This window comes from Lissotriton helveticus, chromosome 1_2 (assembly GCF_964261635.1).
Source record: "Lissotriton helveticus chromosome 1_2, aLisHel1.1, whole genome shotgun sequence".
Taxonomy (NCBI): Eukaryota; Metazoa; Chordata; class Amphibia; order Caudata; family Salamandridae; genus Lissotriton; species Lissotriton helveticus.
The window spans coordinates 288104648-288129173 of record NC_136058.1 but is presented as its reverse complement, the minus strand read 5'-3'; the positions used below and the strand labels follow the sequence as shown (position 1 = coordinate 288129173).

The 24526-nt window shown below is 48.6% G+C and overlaps 1 protein-coding gene across 2 annotated transcripts in view; it reads left to right on the top strand.

Annotated features, from left to right (window-relative positions):
• Positions 1-24526, top strand: part of BEST4 (bestrophin 4) — a 133327-nt gene that overhangs the window by 100962 nt on the left and 7839 nt on the right. The window lies entirely within an intron of this gene.

Here is a 24526-nt window from a genome sequence, read left to right as displayed (position 1 = left end):
ACATGAGCTTTTTTGCTGTAATGTTTCAGAACACTGCTATGTGGATTAATAGTGTCTAAACCCTGATTGCAGCAAGGTCCCTAGACTCCTGTTTGCAGATAAGTGTCAAATGTATTATTCATTGCCAAAGAGTAGCCTGGCACCACAACACGACCTTTAGGGTCCATGATAAATGAACAGACGCCTTGCTGTGAAAATCTGCGCTATCCAAATATATTGGGCCTTATTTATGAAGGCCTTGCGCCACCGGTGCGTCACTTTTTCCCATGTTAAAAGTGACGCACCAGTGGCGCAAGGCCTTCATAAATAAGGCCCATTGTTTGGTGGAACAGACAACAGCATCTTGAATCTCAAACTAGAATCTGAGGCCTCCCTTGGGTTTTAACCTTGAAAGCTTTGGAACAGTCAGAATATGAGGACAAATGGATGGACAGAAGCTACCAAGATGGGCTCAGTCTGAAGAGATGAGTAGGCAGCTCCCATTGATCTAAGTCCTATCTCAGACAAGGACATTTAGTCGTCAACTTTTTCCTACACGAGCGATGGAATGTGACAGAGGATTGTTTTCGCAACAATTTTCCTACACTGAATTATGTTCATAAGGTCTATTGTGGTCCAAGATGTGTGCGTCAGGCTGGCATTGAGAAGCTCAGAGTGTTCTGTGAGTGTTCATTGTTCAGTCTTTTGTGTCTTTTTAGACGCGGAGACATGTAGGTGTTATTGAGGACTCGCTTGCAGCAGAGTCGGGCTCTGGCAATGAGCAGTTCAGCTTACCAGAGGCGTGGAGCTGGATGGTACATTCAAAAGGATTATCAGTGGTCCCATCCTTAAAGAAAGACACATGGCCCAGTCCAGTGGTGAGAGCAACAGGGAGAAATACACTAAAGGCTCAGAAAGGGGAACAGTGATGCAACTTTTGAGATCAGGTTGTAGTAGGCAGTTGGGAAGAGGAAAGCACAGGAAGGCCCGTAGCACTTCAGATCACAGAGCCCAACGAGAAGTAAATGCATATGAGGAAGAGTGCCTCAGGCAACCTGCAAATACAGAGGTCACGCCATATGCTCTTGATCTTTTCCTTGCAGATGTATTCTTAAACATTTGTAATGGGCAGCAGTGGCAACACTCTTCTTATTTTTTTTAAAACAGATTTGATTAATTTCAAGACGATAACAAGTCACATGTGTGGGAATACATAAGCAATCAATAACACAATCCTCCAATGGGACTGGCTGCCTTCCTTCATGTTAGTCTGGATATAAGGAAGTGTTAATCTATTCACGAATGCATAATCTGTACAACAAGATATAGGTGCATGGGTAGGTATCGTTACAGCCATAGCTAAGCAAATATTCTCCATGGCATATCTTGTAGGTTCAACTGTAATGATCAAACTAACCCCCCTCCTGATCCCTGCCCCCTTCTCTAGGCGTGCCATGGCTGAGTCTATTGTCTCCGTATGAGATGCAATATACTGATAGTGTGGGGTAGTGACCTATGCGGTCTTGTATTTTTTAGTCCTGTGAACTCCTTTCCAACATAATTTGCTGAGGGAAAACTATGTGGGTGTAGAACGTAATTGGACATAGGTAGTCGTTGTGTAACGTATAATATCAGGGGGTATCTCACGCCTCCTCTCGGAAGGAGAGGTCAGGGTGTTTCAATAACGTCACCAGAGCCTCTCATGTCCTGGCAGCTTCCAAGGATCCCCGCTCCCACTGGCCTCTCAGTCACATGACTCCTTCATAAACTGCCCATCGTAGGACCTCCCTTTTCCACCTCTCTACAGATGGCCCAGCAGTGGCAACACTCTTATAAGGGAACAAGTTACTTACCTGTAGCTCCGGTTCTCCAGTATTGGTATCTTTCATAGATTCACATGCCTGAATCATTCCCCATCAGACTGGGAACGCCTGGTAATGAATATGCTACTTACCAGTATACATCTGTTCTTGGCATGTAGGGCTGCTGACATTCATATCTATAGCATAGATCGCCGCCTAGTGTTGGGTCTGGATGATTGCACATTGTTGTCCTGGAAGAGTCTTCGAAGTATCACGAGATAGGTGGCTCCTCCCCTGGACTACAGTGCGCATGGGCATCGACTCCATCCCCAGATTGTTTTTAGCCATTGTGGCGAAGATGGAGTGTAACAGTGTGAGCGATGACCATGCTAAGAATAAGTGTAAATTCTGCAGCCGCTGCAGGCGCCGGGGAGGAGGGCAGGCGATATGAATGTCAGCAGCCCTACATGCCAAGAACAGATGCATACTGGTAAGTAGCATATTCAGTTCAAGGCATGTGGGCTGCTGAATTCATATCTATAGCATAGAATAAATAGCAGTCCCTCCATTAACGGCGGCCGCCTGTGCCAGCTGCAGATGTCTGAAAAAGTGTCTTTAGAACAGCCTGCCCTACAGCTGCTTGGAGTGCACATCTACACAGTAGTGTTTAGTAAATGTGTGTGGGGTAGACCATGTGGCTGCTCTACAAATGTCTTCCAAAGGGATATTACCAAGGAAAGCCATGGAGGCCCCCAACTTGCGGGTGGAGTGGGCTCTGGGGGGGACCGTTAAAGTGCACTTAGCCGTGTGATAGCAAATCTGAATACACTTAACGATCCACCTGGCTATACCTGCTTTGGAAATGGGGTTGCCTTTGTGCTGGGCTGAAAAGGCAACAAAGAGTTGTTGTGTCTTCCTGAAATCCTTTGTCCTATCGATGTAGTACATCAAAGCTCGTTTGACATCAAGAGTGTGGAGCATTCTTTCTGCCACTGTCTCTGGGTTTTGAAAGAACGCGGGCAGCTCAATGGTCTGATTGACATGGAACTGCGAAACCACTTTAGGAAGAAATTTAGGGTTAGTGCGCAGCACCACCCTGTTGGGGTGAAATTGTATGAATGGCTCTTGTACAGTGAGTGCCTGTAGCTCACTAACACGTCGCAGAGACGTAATGGCAATGAGAAACGCCACTTTCCATGTTAAGAACTGAATCTCACAGGAATGTAGAGGCTCAAAAGGTGGGCCCATCAACCTGGTGAGGACCACATTGAGGTTCCATACAGGAGCTGGAGGGGTCCTGGGAGGGATGACCCGTTTAAGTCCTTCTAGGAAGGCTTTGATGGCAGGCACTCTGAAAACGGAGAGATGCTGCCTGTTTTGGAGATAAGCCGCTATGGCGGATAAGTGTATCCGAATGGAAGCATATGCTAGATTGCATTTGTAAAGATGTAACAAATAACAGATGATGTTGGGAATGGATGCATCTAGCGGGTTGATGTTGTGTTCAGTACAGTAAACGACAAACCGTTTCCATTTTGCTGCATAGCAGGCCCTGGTGGTGGGCTTTCTAGCCTCCCATATGATATCCATGCATTCAAGAGGCAAGTCAAGGTAGCCAAACTCTAAGACTTCAGGAGCCAGATCGCCAGGTTGAGCTGTTGCGGGTCTGGATGCTGAATGTCGCCACGGCGCTGCGTCAAAAGCCTGGGTCTGAGGTGCAGCCTTTGATGCGGTACCACGGAGAGTTCTAGAAACGTGGTGTACCATGGTTGGCGTGCCCACGTTGGAGCAACCAGGATGAGTGTCATCGAGTGTTGCTTTAGCTTTCGTGCCACCAGCGGTATGAGAGGTGCTGGGGGAAAAGCGTACGCAAATCTGCCTGACCAGTTCATCCATATCGCATTGCCCTGCGACTGTGGGTGAGGGAACCTGGTGGCAAAGCTTTGGCATTTTGCGTTTTCCCTTGTGGCAAACAGGTCTATCTCTGGATGACCCCACTGCTGGAAGTACGGGCGGAGTACTGATGGATGTATCTCCCACTCGTGCATCTGGTGGCTGTACCTGCTGAGCAGATCCGCCATCTGATTGTCCTTGCCCGGGAGGTGTTCCGCCATGAGGAAGATGTTCCTCTGAATGGCCCACTTCCGCATGCTCTGAGCCAGATGAGACAACTGCGGAGACTGTGTACCTCCCTGCTTTTGAATGTAGTACATGGCCGTCATGTTGTCGGTCCGGATCAACACGACTTTGCTGCACAGATGTACTTTGAATTCCTTCAATGCCATGAAGATTGCCATCAGTTCTAGGTAGTTGATGTGCATCTTCCTCTGCTGCGTTGTCCATAGTCCCTGCACTGTGTAGTGGAGTACATGAGCTCCCCATCCATGGAGAGATGCGTCTGTCGTCAGGATAATCTGTGGCACAGGCTCCTGGAACGGTCGGCCCTTGCAAAGGTTCTGTGGATTCCACCAATGCAGAGAGCTGTATGCCCGACCGGTCACCAACACTAGGTCGTTCAACTGTCCCTGAACCTGAGTCCACTGATGAGCTAAGCATTCTTGGAGCGGACGCATATGTAGTCTCGCGTGCGGGACTATGAAGATGCAGGAGGCCATCATGCCTATCAACTGCATGAACACTCTTGCAGGAAGCGAGTGTTGTGGTCTGAACTTTTGGATCAGTGACTGAATGCTGTCGATCCTCACAGAATTCGGCTGAGCCGTGGCTGCCAGAGTATCGATCGTCGCACCCAGATATTGCCGCACATGGGCCGGCTGAAGGTGCGACTTGGGATAATTTAGGGAGAATCCCAGATCGCGAAGGAGGTGAATGGTGTGGGACATGTTTGCGGCGCACTGCTGGGCCGACTTGCTTGGACAAGCCAGTCGTCCAGATATGGGTAAACGGGAACGTTCTGCCTCCTGAGGTGCGCAGCTACTGTCGCCAGACATTTTGTGAACACCCTGGGCGCTGTGGTCACCCCGAAAGGCAGGACCTTGAACTGATAATGCCGACCCTGAATAGTGAACCTGAGGTATTTCCTGTGTGATGGATGCAGTGGAATGTGGAAATAGGCATCCTTGAGATCCAAGGTTGCGAGGAAGTCTCCCTGATTGAGCAACGGGAGAACCTGCTGCAGTGTGAGCATATGAAAGTGTTCTGATAGAATGTACTGATTTAGGGGTCTGAGGTCCAGTATGGGTCTGAGGGATCCGTCCTTTTTTGAGATTAAGAAGTACAGGGAGTACACCCCCGTGCCTTCTTCCTCCAACGGCACGAGCGCCCCTTTTTGCAGCATGACTAGTACCTCCTGCTGCAATAAGTGCGAATGCTCTGTGGACATAGGACGGTGTTTTGGTGGCATGTTGGGTGGAGTGGATGTTAACTCCAGACAATAACCGAACTGGATAAGTTTCCTGACCCACCTGTCCGTGGTGATGGATTTCCAGACGGGCAGGAACTGCTGGAGTCTCCCCCGACAGGTGTAGTATGGTCGGGGGGCAGTGACAGGGCGTCACTGTTTACTGGTGGCGGAGGAGCGGGAGTTGTTGTTTCCACGACCTCTGCCCTTGGTGCTGTTGCCCCGATAGCCGCCTCTACTCTGCTTTGTGTAAGAGGACTGCGCCCCACCTTTATTGTATTGTGTTTGCTGGGACATCTGGCCTCTGGAAACACCTCTATTGCTTGAGCGACGAAAAGTGCTTCCCCGAAACTGCTGGGACTGGAGAGCCCCCATGGATTTTGCAGTTTCGGTATCCTTTTTTATCTTTTCCAAGGTGGTATCCACCTCAGGACCAAATAACCTGTCTGGGTTCACTGGCTGATTGAGGATGGTAGTTTGTATCTCCGGCTTGAAACCGGAGATTCTGAGCCAGGCCTGACGTCTCAACATGACACTGGTGTTAATGGCTCTGGCCGCGGTGTCCGCCACGTCCAGTGCACACTTAATTGAAGCGTTGGAGATAAGCTTCCCTTCCTGAATAAGCATCTCAGCTGCCTCTTTATACTGATCTGGAAGATGTTGTAACAGGGTCTCTAGTGTGTCATAGTGCGCCCTGTCATATCTGGCCAGGAGCGCCTGAGTGTTAGAGATACGCCAGATATTGGCCTCTTGAGCCGCCACCCTCTTCCCTGATGCCTCCAGCACTTTAGATTCCTTGTCTGGGGGAGGAGCATCATCAGTGGTTTGCGAGTTCGCCCTCTTCCGGGCATTAGAAACAACCAGAGAGTCCAATGGCAACTGGCCTCTGATGTAGGTGGGGTCGCCAGGCGCCGGCCTATATTTTTTCTCAATCCTAGGGTTGACCACCCTGGCCCGTGTGGGTTCCTTAAAAATGTCTGCAGCATGTTTGAGAACCCCCTTCAGCATGGGGAGAGTCTTGACAATCTTTTCTGCAGTGGAAAAGGTATCAAAAAGGAAGTCCACTTCGATAGGGTCAGTGTGGAGGTCCACGTCGTGGTTTTTAGCCGCCCTCTCAATTAGAGCATTAAATGCAGCCGAATCCTCAGTAGGAGAGGTCTTGACAGCGTACACCTGAGGGTCCTGGGCAGTTTGCTGATCCCCTGGGTCACCTGCATCTGTCCATGAGTCCTGGTGATCCTCAGGATCAGTGTTGGCAGGAAAGCCATACTCCTCGTCATCACCATTTCCACCCTCCACATCCGAATAAGTGAGTGAGGGTGTAGCCACTCGTGGAGTCCGTGGAGCAAGAGGCTCCACCAGAACTGGGGATTCCGCAGCAGGCGTCTTGCGCTTCAAAGGAATCGTGTAGGACTCCAAAGGCTGGGTTGCCGTGATCTTCCTCTTGTAGAGGGTAAGTTTCCCGGTGTCGGCGTCAATATAGTGTTCCGACTGCTCCTCCACCGAGGGTTGTCGAGGTTTCAGGCTCCCAAGCGGCGTAGACACAGGTACGGGCGCTTCGGTGACCGACCGTGGTGCGAAGGCCTTTGGTGCTACCTTCGGCGGCAACGTAAACAGGAGTGGCGCCGAAGACTTTGGCGTCGTGGCAGCTGGCTTCGCGGTGGAAGCATCCTTCGGTGCGGACGCGGAAGCCTTGTTCCTGATGCGTTGAAGAGAATCCGACACCTGCTTCGTAAAGGAAGCGGACGGTTTTGTCGATCCGACAGACGTCTTCGGTCCACCAGCGAGTGAAGACTCGAGCGTCGATGCCTTATTTTTATCCGGCACAGGATCGGCCTTTTTCGGAGCGCTGTGTCCCCCTTCCGTGCCAACGGCCTTCTGCGTCGACGGCTTCGTGCCGGTGGCCTTGACTACGGGGGGCGGGGCCCCAGTCTTTAGTACGACGCCCTTTGCCGATTTAGGGTCGACGGCCTCGACCGACTTTGACTCGGCGCCCTTGACTGACTTTGGATCGGCGCCCTTGGTTGACTTCCCCGGGTCGACAGCCTTCTTCGGCTTCGGCTGCCCCGACGTGTCCGAAGACGAGGAGGCGGCCGGAGGGACAGACGTCTTCTGTGTCGATGGCGTCTCAATTACTTTCGTTTTCGTCGACACCGAAGGTTTCGGTTTTGGTTTCGTTTTGACCAACGTCGGCTCCGCAGAAGTGTCCGTAGCCGGGCCCGCAGGCGAGGCCGTGGATCTGGGTGGAAGGTCTTGGGTAAGGCCACGTGGCGATCCCTCGACCTGAGCCGTAGTAATTGTTCGTTCGGGGCTTAGCTCTTCACATGAGCTATCTCCCGTGGCCCCGTAGGCCTCATTGTCGTCTCTTACCTCGTCGACGACTTCTCCTGCCTCGACCACCTCGACGTCTGCGTCGTATCCGTAGTCGATCTCCTCCGCCGGAGGGGAAACTTGCAGATGAACTTCTTGCTCGTCTGCTTCTTCTCTGTCGAAGATGTCCACCGGTGCCGGGGCCGACTGCAGGGCCTCCTGGCGCGCCACGCGCCAAAGTCGAATCGTTTTCTTCGATCGAAACCTGGAACAAGCCATACAGTTGGCTTCATCATGGTCCGGCGACAGGCACTTGTTGCACACAGGGTGGACGTCGATGTGTGGGTACTTAGATCCGCACACGGGACATTTCTTGAACGGACTCCGTTCCATGATGTCGTCTAAAGTCTTGCTGCGTCGACTGGGCCCCGAGTACCGAAGAGCCACGCGACTCCTCTGGACGTCCGACTCGGGAACTGAGCCGGAACAGAGCGGGGACCGAACGCAAACAATACCGACGGTATAGGATAAGGCCTTCGGGCCTTAAGAAAAGTCTATATCGATTCCGAACTGGAGATGTCGAATATACATCCGAACCCAATGGCGGAAAAAAACAATCTGGGGATGGAGTCGATGCCCATGCGCACTGTAGTCCAGGGGAGGAGCCACCTATCTCGTGATACTTCGAAGACTCTTCCAGGACAACAATGCGCAATCATCCGGACCCAACACTAGCCGGCAATCTATGCTATAGATATGAATTCAGCAGCCCACATGCCTTGAACCTTTACAAACAGGAGAATATACATATATACATAAATACACGAATTAACATTGAAAGAATAAGGTAATCTCTTCTTTCCTATCCACATCTTTATATAACCCAAACTCCAGCCAATCAGAACCCACCACACCCACCTGTTCCATCCACTGATGCTTCCAATGGCCAGATTTCCTAAACCACAAAACCTTTTGTTGTAACCTCAGTTAGTTTATTCCTCTGCCCTTCACCCCTGCTCCCGACCTGTCACTTGGTACGGTCCCTGGAACTGTCAGGCGAAGGCAGTGTTAGAATGTTGTGATTCTGCCTGATGACTGCACCGACAAGCTGGGGGCATCGTGATCTGAACTTTGAAATAAAGCATTTCAAGACTAACTTTTGTGGACCCTCTTTACAACAAATTGTGGCGACGAGGAACAAAGGCTGTGTCAGGGACAGCGGATGCATCACCCCCCCTGAAATACTGAGCAGCTGTTTGGTGTGGAATTTATGAAATTACGCGTGGAAGACAGGGCAAGTTTTTGAGGAGGTCGGACACGGCGAATATAGAGACTTAAAGGAGAATCCGGTGAGTGGAGATAGCGGAGGTGCATTCCCTTTAGCACCCTGCCTGGTGTCAATTGTGGTGTGAGGACACTAAAAGATCTCTGGCTTACCTTTTGTTGGATGGGCAGTTCTACTCCCGGCGCTGTCCTTTCTAAGGATTTACCTCCTGTGTGCCTTGCGTTGGACGTTGCTGGCGCGGTGGAAGTGTGCAGTCCCCGGAAGCTCTGATAGCGGCATTGGCGTTGTGTGGAGGTCGTGGTCGGCAGTGAGTGGAAGATTGCATACATCGTTCCCTGGACTAGCGAGCCACTCCGCTCGTGGTTCCTGCGCCGGAGGGTGGACTGGTTCGGCGACGTGTAGCTGGGAGTCCGATTCTCCTCAGGTGCTCTGTCTCTTCGTTGGTGTGTGCCGAGGCGGCGAGTGAGGGAGCCAGCGAATGTCCTGAGGCAGCGGAGCAGCGTCGAGCGCGCGTTTCCTCTCTGACAGTGAGAGAAACTTTGCCTGCAGTGGCGAAATGAAGAAACGGTAGAGGGGCTTCGTTGGTGGGCAGAAGCCTGCCCGCACCGCCAGGGAGCCAAGACAACAGCATTTTCCGGGTAGCAGAGACTTGGACATTGCTCCTCCTGTGGTACACGGAACATCCCCCACAGGAAGTTCCCGCCTGCCGGTGCTTGGCGACACTGGCTGGCTTTGTGGAGAAAGTAAAGGAGAAAAAGAAAGAGGACTTGCAGCATAGTTCTTTTGCAAATTGATTTAACATTGTTTTCATGGTCAAGTTGTACGTTGGAAGTCCCATCTGCTAACTGATCCATTTTCAAAAAACGTTCTGAGAGGGAGGCTATAGGAGTCAGGAAATAAAAAAAGAAAAATTAATTATAGTTAGAAGTTTATCCCATAGTGTTCCCCTCTACACGCATAGGGGTGATCCCTTCCCTACCGGGGAGTGAGTTAGGGGTGTTACGCCATCCATGGCTATGGCGGGAGCAGGCATGAGTCAGCCACCACCATTTCTTAATGAGCTGGGTGAGCCAGACATCCCATGAAAGAGGTGGGAAGGCATTTTCAAGTCATATCTCATAGCGATTGGGGAGGTAATTATTCCAATGTGAGGAAACAACATATTTTACTCTACAATCTAGGGATTCAAGGCAGAAAAATATTTGAGGATATAACGGGTAGGTTGGTTGAGGAGGATCAAGAGGAGGAGATAGAGGGTACTAATGTGTATGAATATACCCTAAGGAAATTGGAAGCCCATTTTAAAGTAAAACTCAAGAGAAAGTTAGTGCTTATGTGGCTATCCTGAGGGGATTATCGGCAACGTGTGAATTTGGGCAACTTACTGACTCATTAATAAGGGACCAACTAGTGAGGTGTACGAATGACTCAAAGATACAAGAGGAACTACTCACTAGGAACCCAGATCTTGAAGAAGCCATAAGCATAGCTAAAGGTCTGGAACACACAGTGTTGTGTATGAAGGAAATGAAAATAAATGATGGGGTAAACAGAGAAAAAAATTAGAACAAGGTTGTTTCTGAGGGGGAGACAGTATGTAAGGTAGGGGAAAAGGTAAAAGATTTTCAACACAGCAAATCAGATGGTCTACAATGTTTCAAGTGTGGCAGCCCCAATCATTTAGCGAACAATTGGAAATGCCCAGCTAGGAATGTATTGTGCAGAAAATGCAATAGGAGGGGGCACAACTCTAAAGTTTGTAAAACTGTTAACCAAAAGGTGCATGCCATAGAAAATCTTGAAAGAGAGGAAGGGGGTGAGAAAACGTAGATTTTCCAGGTTGATGATGAAAATGCTAAAGACAACAATTACCCGATGTGTGAAATTACCCTTCATGGGGAAAAACTCAATGTTTATACTGATTCATGTTCCCCGTTTACTTTGGTTGATAAAAGCATTTTTGAAGAAAAATTTGCAACACATCAAATTAAGCTAGAGAAGGCTGACATATGCCCTGCGGGTTACAATAGGGAACGCATCCCCATAGAAGGTATGGCTAGGATAAGGATCTCTTTTAAGGATAGGCACACAGTAGGCAAAGTCTATGTCACCACTAGAGGTTCTAGTCTTCTGGGGTGGAAACATCAGAAGGAGTTAGGGATCAAACTAGACCCCAACAACAGAGAGCAGGTCTTACTGGTGGAACCTCCAAAGATAGCGGAAGATCTTACTACACAGTATAAGGAAGTGTTCAGTGAAAACCTTGGTGTGTTCAAGAATTACATGCACAAAATCTTTCTTAAAGGTGGGGCAGTGCCTGTCGTCCACAAAACCAGGTCTATTCCCTTGCGTATGAGAGAGCCATTGAAACAGGAACTGGACAAGCTGGTCAGCCAAGGTGTCATCAGGGAGATTGAAAGCTCAGCATGGCTTGCCCCCATCGTCATCACGACCAAGGACGGGTGTAGCAGCATAAGGCTCTGTGTGGACTTGAGAGACTTAAATGCCAACATACTAGTAGACAGATTTCCCCTCCCGAGGATAAGTGAGATGCTGAGCACGATCCGGGGTGGCAAGTATTTTAGTGTTTTGGACCTTTCCTCAGCATACTATCAAATTAAACTACATCCTGAGTCTCAGCCATTAACAGCATTCACGACCCCATTTGGAAATTTTAAATTCCTGCAAATGCCATTTGGCCTGGCGTCCGCAGCTGCGGCTCTCCAACGAGTGATGCAACATGTTCTCAAAGACTGTACTAAAACGATGTGCTTCCAGGATGATATTCTGATTTACGGTTCGAGCGAAAAGGAGCACAATGATAACACGAAAGAGGTGTTAGAAAGACTAAAAGAGGTAGGATTCACCACTAAAGTGAGCAAGTGTAAATTAGGAGTGAGTTCCGTGGACTACCTAGGACACACCATCTCAGAAGAGGGCATTAAACCCAAGTGTGATCTGGTTAATGCAGTAAGAGACGCACCCACTCCAACCAACGAGGAAGACATCATGTCTTTTCTAGGATTGCCAGAGTACATGGCGAAATTCATCAAAGATTTTGCCACGGTGTCGCAACCCCTAAGAGAGTTGGTCAAGAAGGATAGCATATTCAACTGGGGAAAAGAACAAGAATTGGCTCTTACCAACATAAAGAAAGCTATCATAGAGGCACCGTTCATTGGGAAGTTCAATCCGGAAGGTGAAACCATAATCTCAACGGATGCCACAACAAAGTGATTGGTGCTACTTTGGCACAGAGAGTGAACAACAAGGTGAAAGTGGTTGTGTTTGTGTCAAGGACGCTCACAAGTCCGGAAACCAACTACTCCACGGTGGAAAAGGAGGCCCTAGCAGTTTATTGGGCCATAAGGCATTTCAAGTTTTATGTGTGGGGTGTTCCATTTGAAGTACATACGGACCATAAACCGTTGGTCTCGATGTTTGCCAAGAAAGACATGGAAAGCATGACCCCTCGCATCGCCAAATGGGTGTTAGGATTGCAAGGCTACAATTTCAGAACCGTCTACATACCTGGGCAACAAAACAAAATAGCGGATTTCCTTTCGAGAGCTCCTATCTGTGGCGAAAGGGCGGAAGAGAAGAGCGAGAACACCATATTGGAAGTGAGCCTGGCAGCAGTGACAAAAGACCAATGGGAGGCACTCATGGATCAAGACGAAATAATGAAGAAAGTGAGGTCATACATTGTGTCCGGTTGGCCAAACAAATGCAAAGAATTAGAGACAGAAATCCAACCTTTCTGGAATGTGCTAGATGACCTTTCGGTGGAAGAGAGATTCATCCTAAAGTCGGGCAAGTTGGTTCCTCCGGAAGGCCTAAGGAATAATGTGATTAACCTAGCCCACGAGGGTCACCTAGGTCGCAGTCTCATCAAGGCAAGATTACGGTCTGAATATTGGTTTCCGGAAATGGATCGCGACATGGAGGATAAACTACGCGATTGCTATGCCTGCAGTCTCAGCGACAAATCTAAGGCAACAAAGCACGCACCCTTGAGCCCGGTGGAAGTCCCAAACGCACCCTGGGACAAGCTTGGTTTTGACATTGCAGGTCCCATTCATGGTAAAGGTCCCCAGGATTGGTATTTGTTGGTGTTAATCAATTACTACTCCAACTGGATAACAACCAAGGTGGTACACAATGTAAATACTAAGTCTCTCATCAATTTTTTGAGGGAAGGTATTCCTTCCACGATGGTGACGGACAATGGCGTACAATTGATCTCAGAAGAAATGAAAGATTTTCTAAAAGACTGCTCCATTGCCCATGTACGTACACCACTATACTGTCCCAAAGCAAATGGAAAAGTGGAGAGAGCAAACCGCATGTTGAAAGAATGCATACAACTGGCCAGAAAAGCAGAGGAAAACATTGAAGAAGCGATCAGGGACATGTTATGGGCGTACCATACTACGCCCAACTCAACAACAGGGCATTCTCCTTTTGAGTTACTCATTCTCCTTTTGAGTTACTCAGAGGGCGGAAAGCTGGATCGAAGTTATCCCCTAATTGGATGGGAAGGAAGATTGCTGGGGAGATCGATCAGGAGGAGAGAAGGATGAAGATCGAAAATAAACAAAAGAAATACAAAGAATGGTACGATAAGAAGTGGGGTGCCAGGGAGAAGGTCCTTGAGCAAGGACAGAGTGTCTACATCAGGAAACCGAGAAACTCGGGAAATGTGGTGAAAAGTACTATGCCCCTGATAAGATCAAGGAAGTGAAGAAGAATGTGGTCGTTATGGAGGATGGGAAAATGTGGAGTCACGACCAGGTTGTACCGGTCAGAGGAAGGAACCTCAAGTCAGGAGAAGACAGGCCAGAGGAAGGTGACATAGAGAGGCATGAGGGGGAGAATAGGAAAAGCTGTAGACAAAGGTACTCTCCGCACTGGCACAAACAGTATAGTATGACTTTATGAGTTTCTGTTGCCAATATCCAGAGCATAGGATTCTTGTCTTCTGCGCAAGACCGTGAGTTGTTGTGACCAGCGCCCCCCTAGGTCCTGCATCTCCACCCCTTCCTCACCTCTCTCCATTTCCCCCCCTTCCTCCACCGTTCCTTGCTTCCTTTCCCTATGCTCTGTTAGTTTACCTAGGGAGGATGATGTGTTGTAACCTCAGTTAGTTTATTCCTCTGCCTTTCACCCCTGCTCCCGACCTGTCACTTGGTACAGTCCCTGGAACTGTCAGGCGAAGGCAGTGTTAGAATGTTGTGATTCTGCCTGATGACTGCAACGACAAGCTGGGGGCATCGTGATCTGAACTTTGAAATAAAGCATTTCAAGACTAACTTGTGTGGACCCTCTTTACAACACCTTTATATTCTTTATTCGGAAACCTCATTATGAGGGGAGCTGGGCGGACCGCATATGAATCTATGAAAGACACCAGTGCTGGAGAATCGGAGTTACAGATGAATAACTTATTTCCTATTCCAGCAATGGAACTTTCATAAATGCACATGCCTCAATACAGACCAACAAAGCAGTAACATCTTACAATAGGTGGAAGGCAGAAATGAGGCTTACCTCAAACAAACTCCTGGGAACCGCCTGTCCCATTGCAGCCTCTCTGTTTGTATGCATGTCAATACAATAACACTTTACAAAAGCGTGCGTTATCTTCCCAAAAAATGTCCTCCAATTAAATTCCTGCATAAAAAGCCGCTGTAGTCACCATTGCTCTTGTTGAAAGAGCTTTAATGCGTCCTGCCAATGGCCAGTTTTTATGACTTCATGAGACGTAGTAATACTTGCTGTAATTCATCTTGCAGTAGTCTCCTTGGACACTACATCCTCTTTACTTCCCAATCCAAAAGCTACAAAGAGTTGCTCCATTATGTATCTCCTTTGTTGAATGCAAATAAAACTTTAGACATCTCCTAATGTTTAATGAAAGCAATGTCCTTACAGCTGCCGTTTCTGAATTTGCAAAACAATATTGGCAACGTAATCTTCTGCCTCAAATGAAACGCAGACGGTACCTTTGGAATAAACTTTGAATTCATTATCATGGTCACTGAATCCTTTTTAAAAAACAAACATGGCTCCTTAAAACACAGTCTGCATCTCACTAACTCTCCTAGCTGAAGTGATTGTTAGTAGAAAGGCAGTTTCCATGTCAAATGCCTTAATGTTACTTTATGGAGCACTTTCATCAAAGCTGCCAATGCAGGATTCAACTGCCATTCTGGAGCTTGCTTTGAAACTGGAGGAACTTTTCCGATCAATATTTACATAAATTCCTTTATCACTCTGTGAGAAAACAATGTCTCCTGATGAAGAGATCTCAGAAATCTCGACACTGCTGCTAAATGCACTTTCACAAACACACAGGACATGCTTTGTGTCCAGGTCTGGTCCGAGGGGGATGGGGGAGAACTGAAGGAGAACCGAAGGTGGGCTCAAACTGAGAGTTCAGACTTGGCGCTGCAGGACCTAGTGATTGGGGTGCAAACTCTTGGCAGCACAGCTTTGGTGGTGGGGAAAGGACCCTTGCCTGCACCACGAAGGAGCATTGCGAGCAGCGGACGTGACACAGAAGGGCTCCTGTGTTAGCGGATGGGCGGTGGATCAACCGGAGCACTGCATGAGTTGAGCGGGAGTGCCAAGCGGACCTGGATGGGCAAGGAAGTCAACCAGGGGTTCAGGGTTGCCCATGCTGCTGAACTGTGAGTCTGGTGTCAGCTGAGTCTGAAGGCAGGTTATAAAAGTGAGTCTTGACCTTGTACAAGGCAGAGGCGCACAGGTACGGTGGGCACACCCTTGGGAGAGGCATACCACAATTAATAAAATCTGAACCAAGGCTGATCCCCGTGGAGAAGGTCTGGGATCCTTGGGCCAGCCCAGTTGGACTGGAGGGGGCCATACAGAAAAGGCGCAAGCTGGGCACCTGAAACAAAAGCGGGACCTCATTGACATGTATTGATTGCTTGCCTCCAGGAAACGCACCTGACCGGCTGCGCAGCGACTATAAGTAGCCAAGAAGTGGCGAGGTCAGATGCATCAATTTTCCTATTCTTCCTACGCTAGGGGTACCATGGTCTGGGTGGCCCCGGGCACTCTATTCACAGTGAATGATAGTTATGTACAGTGACGTGGTTCCCTGGATGGCAGGGAAATTTTCATAGTGAACTCTTATGGCCCCAATATAGATGACCCCTCATTTTTTCAAGTCACAATGAAGTAGATGCTCCATTTATTTGGATGGGGGATTTTAATTGTGTGCTGGATCCAGTCCTTGATAGACCCTCCCTAAGGCTGGCACGAAACCTAGAATGACTCAAATGCTTAGTAAGGTTATGCAGGACTTGGGGCCACATAAAATATAGAGGGAGACTCATCCCATACTTTCATTGTTTACCTGTCAATCCCTGACACATGGAACATAGAGTAGACTGGATATTGTGCTGGTGTCTGGCGCGCCGGAGTTCCCTGGCGCAGAGGTGACTCATTTGGCGCATTTTTTGTCTGATCATTCAACTCCTATCCTCAGTCCGAAGTGCTGGAGATTTCCACCTGACCTCTTGGAAGATCAAGTGAGGAAGGCAACTTTAGCACAATCAATTACAGACTATCTAGAGACAAACTGGGGGGGGAGACTGGGAGGGCCACTGAGTGGGAGGCCCTAAAAGCAGTAACTCGCGGTGTGGGCATGGGGCTTGTGTGCGGGTGAGGAGAGAATTGCTTGGGGACCATGATAGGGAGGAGAAGAATTTGGCTGCAATACAGGCGGAAAATAAAGCAGATCCAGAAATGGGCACGAGGGAAAGAGAACAGCGCAAGTGCATAGCTGATATTTGGGACAGGCTGGACAGGTATACCCTGATGCGTTACCACCAGCGGTTGCATGCCAAGGGCGACAAATCGGGTCAATGTTGGCCTGGATCTTATGAAGGAAGCAGGCCCCCACGATAACCACTGCCCTGACTGCTCAGTGACTTGTTCACACCAGAGCTGGTGTTTTAGAGGTGTTCCAACAGCCCCTACAGTGGGTCTACACTGCAGACCCTGGAGTAACAGCGGATAGGTATGTCCCAATTGTCGAAGACTTGGCGCTACCGCAGCTCCCGCCAGAGGGCGTAGAGGAGTTAGATGCCCAGATCACTGTCGAGGAAATGCAGGAGGCTCTTCAAGCCATGCCGGGATCCAAGGCCCCAGGTGCGAATGGGTTCCCTATGGCTTTTTTGCAGGCATACTCCGATCAGCTGACACAGCCTCTTTTGCAGGTGTACAAGGAGGCCTTTGAGTTGGGGGGTGTTGCCTCCCTCAATGTGCGAGGGAGAAATTGTCATGCTCCTTAAGCCTGGGGAAACACACGGGACCCCTTGGCATATCGACCCCTCACGATGATTAACTCAGATGTTAAAATAATGTGCAAAGTCCTGGCCACTAGACTGGCCCCTCATATGACTCACTTGGTTTATCAAGATCAATGTGGGTTCATACCATCTCGTAATACGGGCATGAATATCAGGAGGATGTCCCATATACTACACAAAACACGACAAAGAGAAGAGGAATTATCCCTAGTACCAATAGCCCTGGAAAAGGCCTTTGACTCTGTGGACAGGGGGTATCTATTCGAGGTGCTTAGGGAAGCTGGATTTGGCCCAATTTTTAGAAGATGGGTGCAGACCTGGACATGGTACCTAGTGCTAGAGTCTGGGTGGGATTCAGCAGGTCAGGCGAGTGGAGGCTGGAGAGGGGGACGCGTCATGGCTGCTCTCTCTTTCCACCTCTGTCGCTCTGGCAATAGAGCCTCTGATGATTTGGGTACGTAGGGATCCGGTCACTTGGGGTATCAATGTTGGCGGAACATCTCAGGTAATATCTTTGCCTACGGATGATGCATAATTCTATGTCTCCTCACTTCGAGAGGTAGTACCAAAACTGGAGAGGAGGAAGCCGGTGGCAGAGGCAGACTCCCTTCGCTTGTGAGCTACGTGCTTTGCACTGTGGGCGCTGCTTGAAAGCGTTTATTTTAATTGTAAAGCGATTGTACTGCTTTTTAAATAACACATGGTGTGAGCGATCAATGTGGACAGGCTCAACGACTGACACTGCACTTGAGCTGGTAATAATTTTAATTGTGTGTGCATCTCACTTCTGGGCTGAATAAAAGTTCGGGGGGGGGTCACTCACTTACTGCACTCCCGCCCCGGTCCGCCGCGTCCATTCTGGGCGTTTGTTGCGGAGGGTGAGGAGGAGCCCAACACTTCCGGGCACAGAGCAGTGAGGTCAGCGCTCTAGTTGCGCTGTACACTACCTACTTAAAAAGAGGGGAGGAACGCGGCCACATTGTGGAGAGGAGGAAGCCGGTGGCAGAGGCAGACTCCCTTCGCTTGTGAGCTACGTGCTTTGCACTGTGGGCGCTGCTTGAAAGCGTTTATTTTAATTGTAAAGCGATTGTACTGCTTTTTAAATAACACATGGTGTGAGCGATCAATGCGGACAGGCTCAACGACTGACACTGCACTTGAGCTGGTAATAATTTTTATTGTGTGTGCATCTCCCTTCTGGGCTGAATAAAAGTTCGGGGGGGTCACTCACTTAGTGCACTCCTGCCCCGGTCCACCACGTCCATTCTGGGCGTTGGGTGAGGAGGAGCCCAACACTTCCGGGCACAGAGCAGTGAGGTCAGCGCTCTAGTTGCGCTGTACACTACCTACTTAAAAAGAGGGTAGGAACGCGGCCAAATTGTGGAGAGGAGGAAGCCGGTGGCAGAGGCAGACTCCCTTCGCTTGTGAGCGACGTGCTTTGCACTGTGGGCGCTGCTTGAAAGCGTTTATTTTCATTCTAAAGCGATTGTACTGCTTTTTAAATAACACATGGTGTGAGCGATCAATGCGGACAGGCTCAACGACTGACACTGCACTTGAGCTGGTAATAATTTTAATTGTGTGTGCATCTCACTTCTGGGCTGAATAAAAGTTCGGGGGGGGTCACTCACTTACTGCACTCCCACCCCGGTCCGCCGCGTCCATTCTGGGCGTTTGTTGCGGAGGGTGAGGAGGAGCCCAACACTTCCGGGCACAGAGCAGTGAGGTCAGCGCTCTAGTTGCGTTGTACACTACCTACTTAAAAAGAAGGGAGGAACGCGGCCACATTGTGGAGAGGAGGAAGCCGGTGGCAGAGGCAGACTCCCTTCGCTTGTGAGCTACGTGCTTTGCACTGTGGGCGCTGCTTGAAAGCGTTTATTTTAATTGTAAAGCGATTGTACTGCTTTTTAAATAACACATGGTGTGAGCGATCAATGCGGACAGGCTCAACGACTGACACTGCACTTGAGCTGGTAATAATTTTAATTGTGTGTGCATCTCACTTCTGGGCTGAATAAAAGTTCGGGGGGGTCACTCACTTACTGCACACCCACCCCGCCGCGTCCATTCTGGGCGTCTGTTGCGGAGGGTGAGGAGGAGCCCAACACTTCCGGGCACAGAGCAGTGAGGTCAGCGCTCTAGTTGCCCCTCCCTATATGTGTATGGGACAGCGTCCGCGTGCAGCGGGCGCGACGGAAGCGCGCCGAAGTCGCGCCAAAGTCAAGCCCGTCTGCGCCCGTCCGCGGCCGGGGCCAGGGACCACGACCCCTGCTCAAACTGTACGGACGTTGATCTACTATGGGAGACAAGAGCTGTTAGACCTATGCCCACCCATGCCAGAGACATGTCGGCACTCTATGGAGGCACTGACACTCCGAGACAGCCCACTGTGCTCTTTTAAGGGAAGGAGAGAACCGGCAAGTGGGACATACAACAGGAGCTTCCGCGGAGGTTTGCTTAACTGCAGGTCCCTCTGCAAACACAGTATTCAAACCAGGGATCTCCTTGAGAACGAGAAGCTAGATATTCTCTTCCTCACGGAAACTTGGTTAGGAAACCACTCTGACCCGATCATCATAGAAGCCATCCCGCCAAGCTATAACATTGCCAGAATAGATAGGTCAGGGGGGAGGGGAGGGGGGATTGCTATAGTTACTAAGGCCCCTCTGGAATGTACTCTAGAACCACTAAAAATTGAAAGTTGTGAGGCAGGATATTTTAATTTGAAACTTGGACCCCAAAACTCTATCTCTGGTATCCTTGTTTATAGACCCCCAGGGAGCCTTAAAGAGTTTACAACAAGTCTGGTGGAGGGCGTCGCTCATTTAGCTATGCGGAGGAGCAGACTTTTGGTGGTAGGAGACCTCAACATTCATCTTGAGGATGAACGAGTAAAGGAGGCCATAGATCTAAGACAAGAGTGGCAGGCTATACAACTGGAACTGAAAAATCTCACCCGACCATAAGCACGGCCACTTACTGGATCCAGTGTTTGCTAGCTGGGACGGAGTGGTAGCGGACGCTCCCCTTCCTGTCCCCTGGTCAGATCGCTATTTGGTTCCTTTTAGTTTAAACATCTTAGTTACTGACGCTCTAAGAGGACAGCACAAGAGCTACCCCCGTCGCAAATGGAAGCACTTCTCACAAGACAACTTTAGCAAACTACTCCAGAAAGGGGGCCCACGGGGGGTGGTGATAGCGAAAGTGCGAACTTCAGACTTCAGGAACGCATTCTTTGTGCCCTTAATGCAACGGCCCCGTTGTATTCATCTAAGGCTGTAATGAGAGGCAAAAGGTCAGCCCCGTGGTTCACGCCCGCTCTGCAAACCGTTAAATTGGAATGCAAAAGATTCGAGCGCAGGTGGCGGGTAGACTTTTGCCCTCAATCAAAGTTAGCCTATAGGGAGGCACAAAGGAAGTATCAAGCTATGGTGACGGGAGCTAAAGCCACCCATTTTAAAAATCGCATCGGGGAGGCTGAAAACTCCTCGAAAGAACTCTTTAAGATTTTTAAAGAGATTTCCCTGGTAGCGAGCTCTAACACCCCAGCTAATGACTCGGTAGCAGAATGCAACAGAGTAGCAGAATACTTCGCAGGAAAAGTTAGGGACATTTACGCCTCCTTCTCAAACAAGCCTGTAAACGGATTCGATTTTGTAGAAAGGACAGGTGTAGGAAATACGGAACACCATATGGAGAATTTTACGGTCCCTTCCCCTGAGGTACTATGTAAAATATGTTATGGGGTTAAATCTGGCTCTCCTCGTGACCCAGCGCCCCCTAAGGTGTTGGGAGAGAGCCTGGCAATTCTAGAACCCTACATCAGGCATGTACTTCAGACATCTTTTGCTTCCCAGACACTTCCGGATGACTGGAAGAAAGCAGTAGTTCTTCCAATAAAGAAGAAACCCAACGTAAGCCATGAAGTGCTTGAGAATCTGAGGCCTATCTCCTTATTGCCATACCTAGCCAAAGTGGCTGAGAAAGTGGCCAACTCTCAATTGACGGCCTACTTAGAAACAGCTAACATCTTACACCCCTCTCAATCAGGCTTTCGGCCTGGTTACTCGACTGAGACTGCCCTTCTGAGAGCGACTGAGACCCGCAGACGAGGGGCAGATGCCGGACACACCATGGCGCTGGTGATGTTAGACCTCAGTGCAGCGTTTGACACTGTAGCTCATTACATCTTGCTACAGTGTCTAAACCGGGCGGGTGTCACAGGCTCGGCCCTGGGGTGGCTGAAATAGTTTCTCACAGGCCGGAGCTTCCAGGTCCAACGGGGCTCTTTTAGATCCTCAGAGCTAGCACTGGAACAGGGGGTGCCCCAGGGCTCTGCCCTGAGTCCAACCTTATTTAATCTCTACTTGGTCCCCTTGGGCGAGGTGGTGCAAGCGTATGGAGTGGATTTAGTCTCCTACGCTGATGACACCCAACTGCTAATCTCTCTATCTCAAGCATCTTCAACTGCAGCATCCAATTTTAAGGCCTGTATGCAGGATCTGGCCAAATGGATGAACTCGCACTGCCTAAAGTTAAATGATTCCAAAACCGAGGTACTGGTGGTTGGTGGTACTAACCTGAATTGGACAGTGAATTGGTGGCCACCTTGTTTAGGTCCTACCCCCACTCCTTGTAAGGAGGCTAAGAATCTGGGGATATGGGTTGACCCCACCCTATCCTACGAGGGCCACATTCGGCGCCTAGTGGGGAAGTGCTTTGGGGTGTTAAAAACACTCAATCAAACCCTGGATCTGCTTCCCCTTGAAGCTAGACGCACCCTGACACAGGCACTCGTGACATCCCGTATGGATTACGGGAATGTCCTGTTTTTGGGTGCCTCAGAAAAAAGTCTAAGGCTCTTACAAGTCCTTCAAAACTCGGCAGCTCGTCTAGTTCTGAGACTCCCGAAAAGAGCTGCATCTAAAACTGCTCTTGCGGCTCTACACTGGCTGCCAGTCAAAAAGAGAGTGATGTACAAAGCTCTACTCACATGTCATCGGATATTATGGCAGAACGCTCCCATCTATCTCCATGACCTAATACAAAGATACGAGCCAAGGAGAGCCCTACGCTCTGTAGGCACGGGACAGCTGGTGGTTCCCCGTGCACAAAGAGCCAAACTTGGGGGTAAATCCTTTAGAGTCTCTGCTGCTCTAAATTGGAATAAACTTCCGATTTGCCTCAGACTGGAAAAATCTGAGATCAAATTCAGGAGTCTCCTAAAAACTCACCTGTACAATTCATAAAGCTTGATGGCGAATTTGCTGGTGTTTCTGGCTGCTCGCTGCTCTTCCTCTCCTCAGCGCGGGGACACGCCGAGATGGCGTCACCAAGCGCTTTATAAACCACTTTATTATTATTATTATTATTACGGGTGCTGAAGGAGTTTGGCAGTTGCTTTGGGATTAATAGGAGCAAATCTTTACTTTTCCCCCTGGCTCGGTTGGCTGGTCTGTGCGTGGAGTCGCTCCCTTGACTGGGTCTGAGATGAGAGACTGTTGCATATGTGGCTTGGAATGCAGACCTGGTGGAGCCTTTGGAGGAAAAGGACTGGAAGGCGGTAGGTACGCTCACCCACACGATATCCTGAAATGCTCGTTTTCGCTTAATACATTACAACTACATACACTGCACGTACATAACCCCACAAGGATACATTGCATGGCCCCTAGTAGGCCCAACTCATGTCCCAGATATCACAAAGCGGGGGCGAATTTCCTATATTTGGCCTGGGAATGTCCTACAGTCAGTGGCTTCCGGTCGGAGGTAGAGGAGCAAGGTAAATAGCAAAGCTCAATTAAGGCCAAACACTGCCTTTTAGGTTTGACTCGGAAATGCAAAAAACAAAATAAAATGGGGTACAGGCTACAGCAGCTGCTGCTACTGCTGGCGAGGCACAGAATTGCTATAGTGTGAATGGGGAAGAGCACACCGGAGTATCCGGCATGGTTGCGGGATGTGCGCGAGTGGACACTAACTGAAGAGGTACACATGAAGAAATGTCGTGAAGATGAGAAGCTAGAGGATGATTTAAGGCTCTGGGGGAGTTATGCCGCAAATTACTGGCCGAAGGGTCCCAAATAGGAACGCAAAGCACCAACAAAGGGGAAAATTCTGGGTGCACTGGAGTGAGGGGGAGTAAATGACTCTAATGTCCAGTCCTTGCTTTAGAAATGGGGAGCTGTAGTAGTGGAGGGTCCGATGTCTCGAATCATTATCACTGTAGTTCATGTATATGTATTGCCTTTGCTCGCTGCTGAGTGCACACTCATGGTTATGCTTTTGAAAACTTTATAGAAAGTTCATAAAAAAATATATTCAGTATAAATCATTGCTGAGGCATTAACTAATGGCATACACATTAAATGGGCAATGCTTTAGAATATGTGATAAAATACATTAGAGTGATGCCTACCCTATTCTCTAATTGGGGTAGAGGTATGAGCACATAATGACCCCATATTTGTTATGTAGGATGATTTGTGCAATAAAATAAGTATTGAGAAAGTAATCCTGCAATAGGAGGCAAAGAAAGAGCGGAATTTTGGCCCCACTAAATGTGAGGCTAGACATTGTCTCAGCTATTATGGAGCACATTTTGGCGTCTCTGATTTGGCTTAAAATAGTTGGAAATTTCGAATCCTTATTAGGATAATTGATTGGGCACATAAGTCATAATTATTAATCAATTAATTGAAATATGAGGACTGGATATCTTTTGTAACTGTAAGCGATGCTTGGTCAATGGACAACATCTCAGGGTGACACTGCATCGGTCATAATCACTTTGGCCAATTTAATTGTTTTTTTAATACTGTATCTGAGGGATTTTGATGATAGCTCTAAACAGCAACTTGATAGTATCTTTTGTAAAATTCAAATGTATTATTTATTCTTGAAACACTTTCATTTGTAATGTGATTATTCATCAATTGTTTGTATAGACAAAGTTCTGCAATGGGTTCCTCTAAGGATTGTTTAATTTTCTAATAGTGAATTTATTTGTGTATGAATCATATGTTTTTCTTGATTTTCAAACTGTTTTCCTTTTAAATTGTTTTCAGTTCATCAATTCTCCATTCCCTAACATTTCGGACCAATCTTGATCCTTACCCTAGGGGAAGAACAAATGGGGGAAATGTCAAGAGTTTTATCTGTTGTACTAATCGGTAATAAAAATACAGATTATGAGGCAAGTTAACTTCTTGTGGTGTCTCCAGTCATTGGCTGACCTCGAGACACCACATTATATATACTGTGTCTGGACTGTTGATTACAGCAAATAAGCCTCTCCTGCTATGCAATTGAGAGTGCTTTAATTACCCAGAAAGTCCACATACACAGGCAACAGAGAAGAACAATACTCAGATCATATTCCCAGTTTTACCAAAAACTTTATATAGTTCTCAAGCTAGTTGGGGGAATAACAATGGAATCAAAAAGG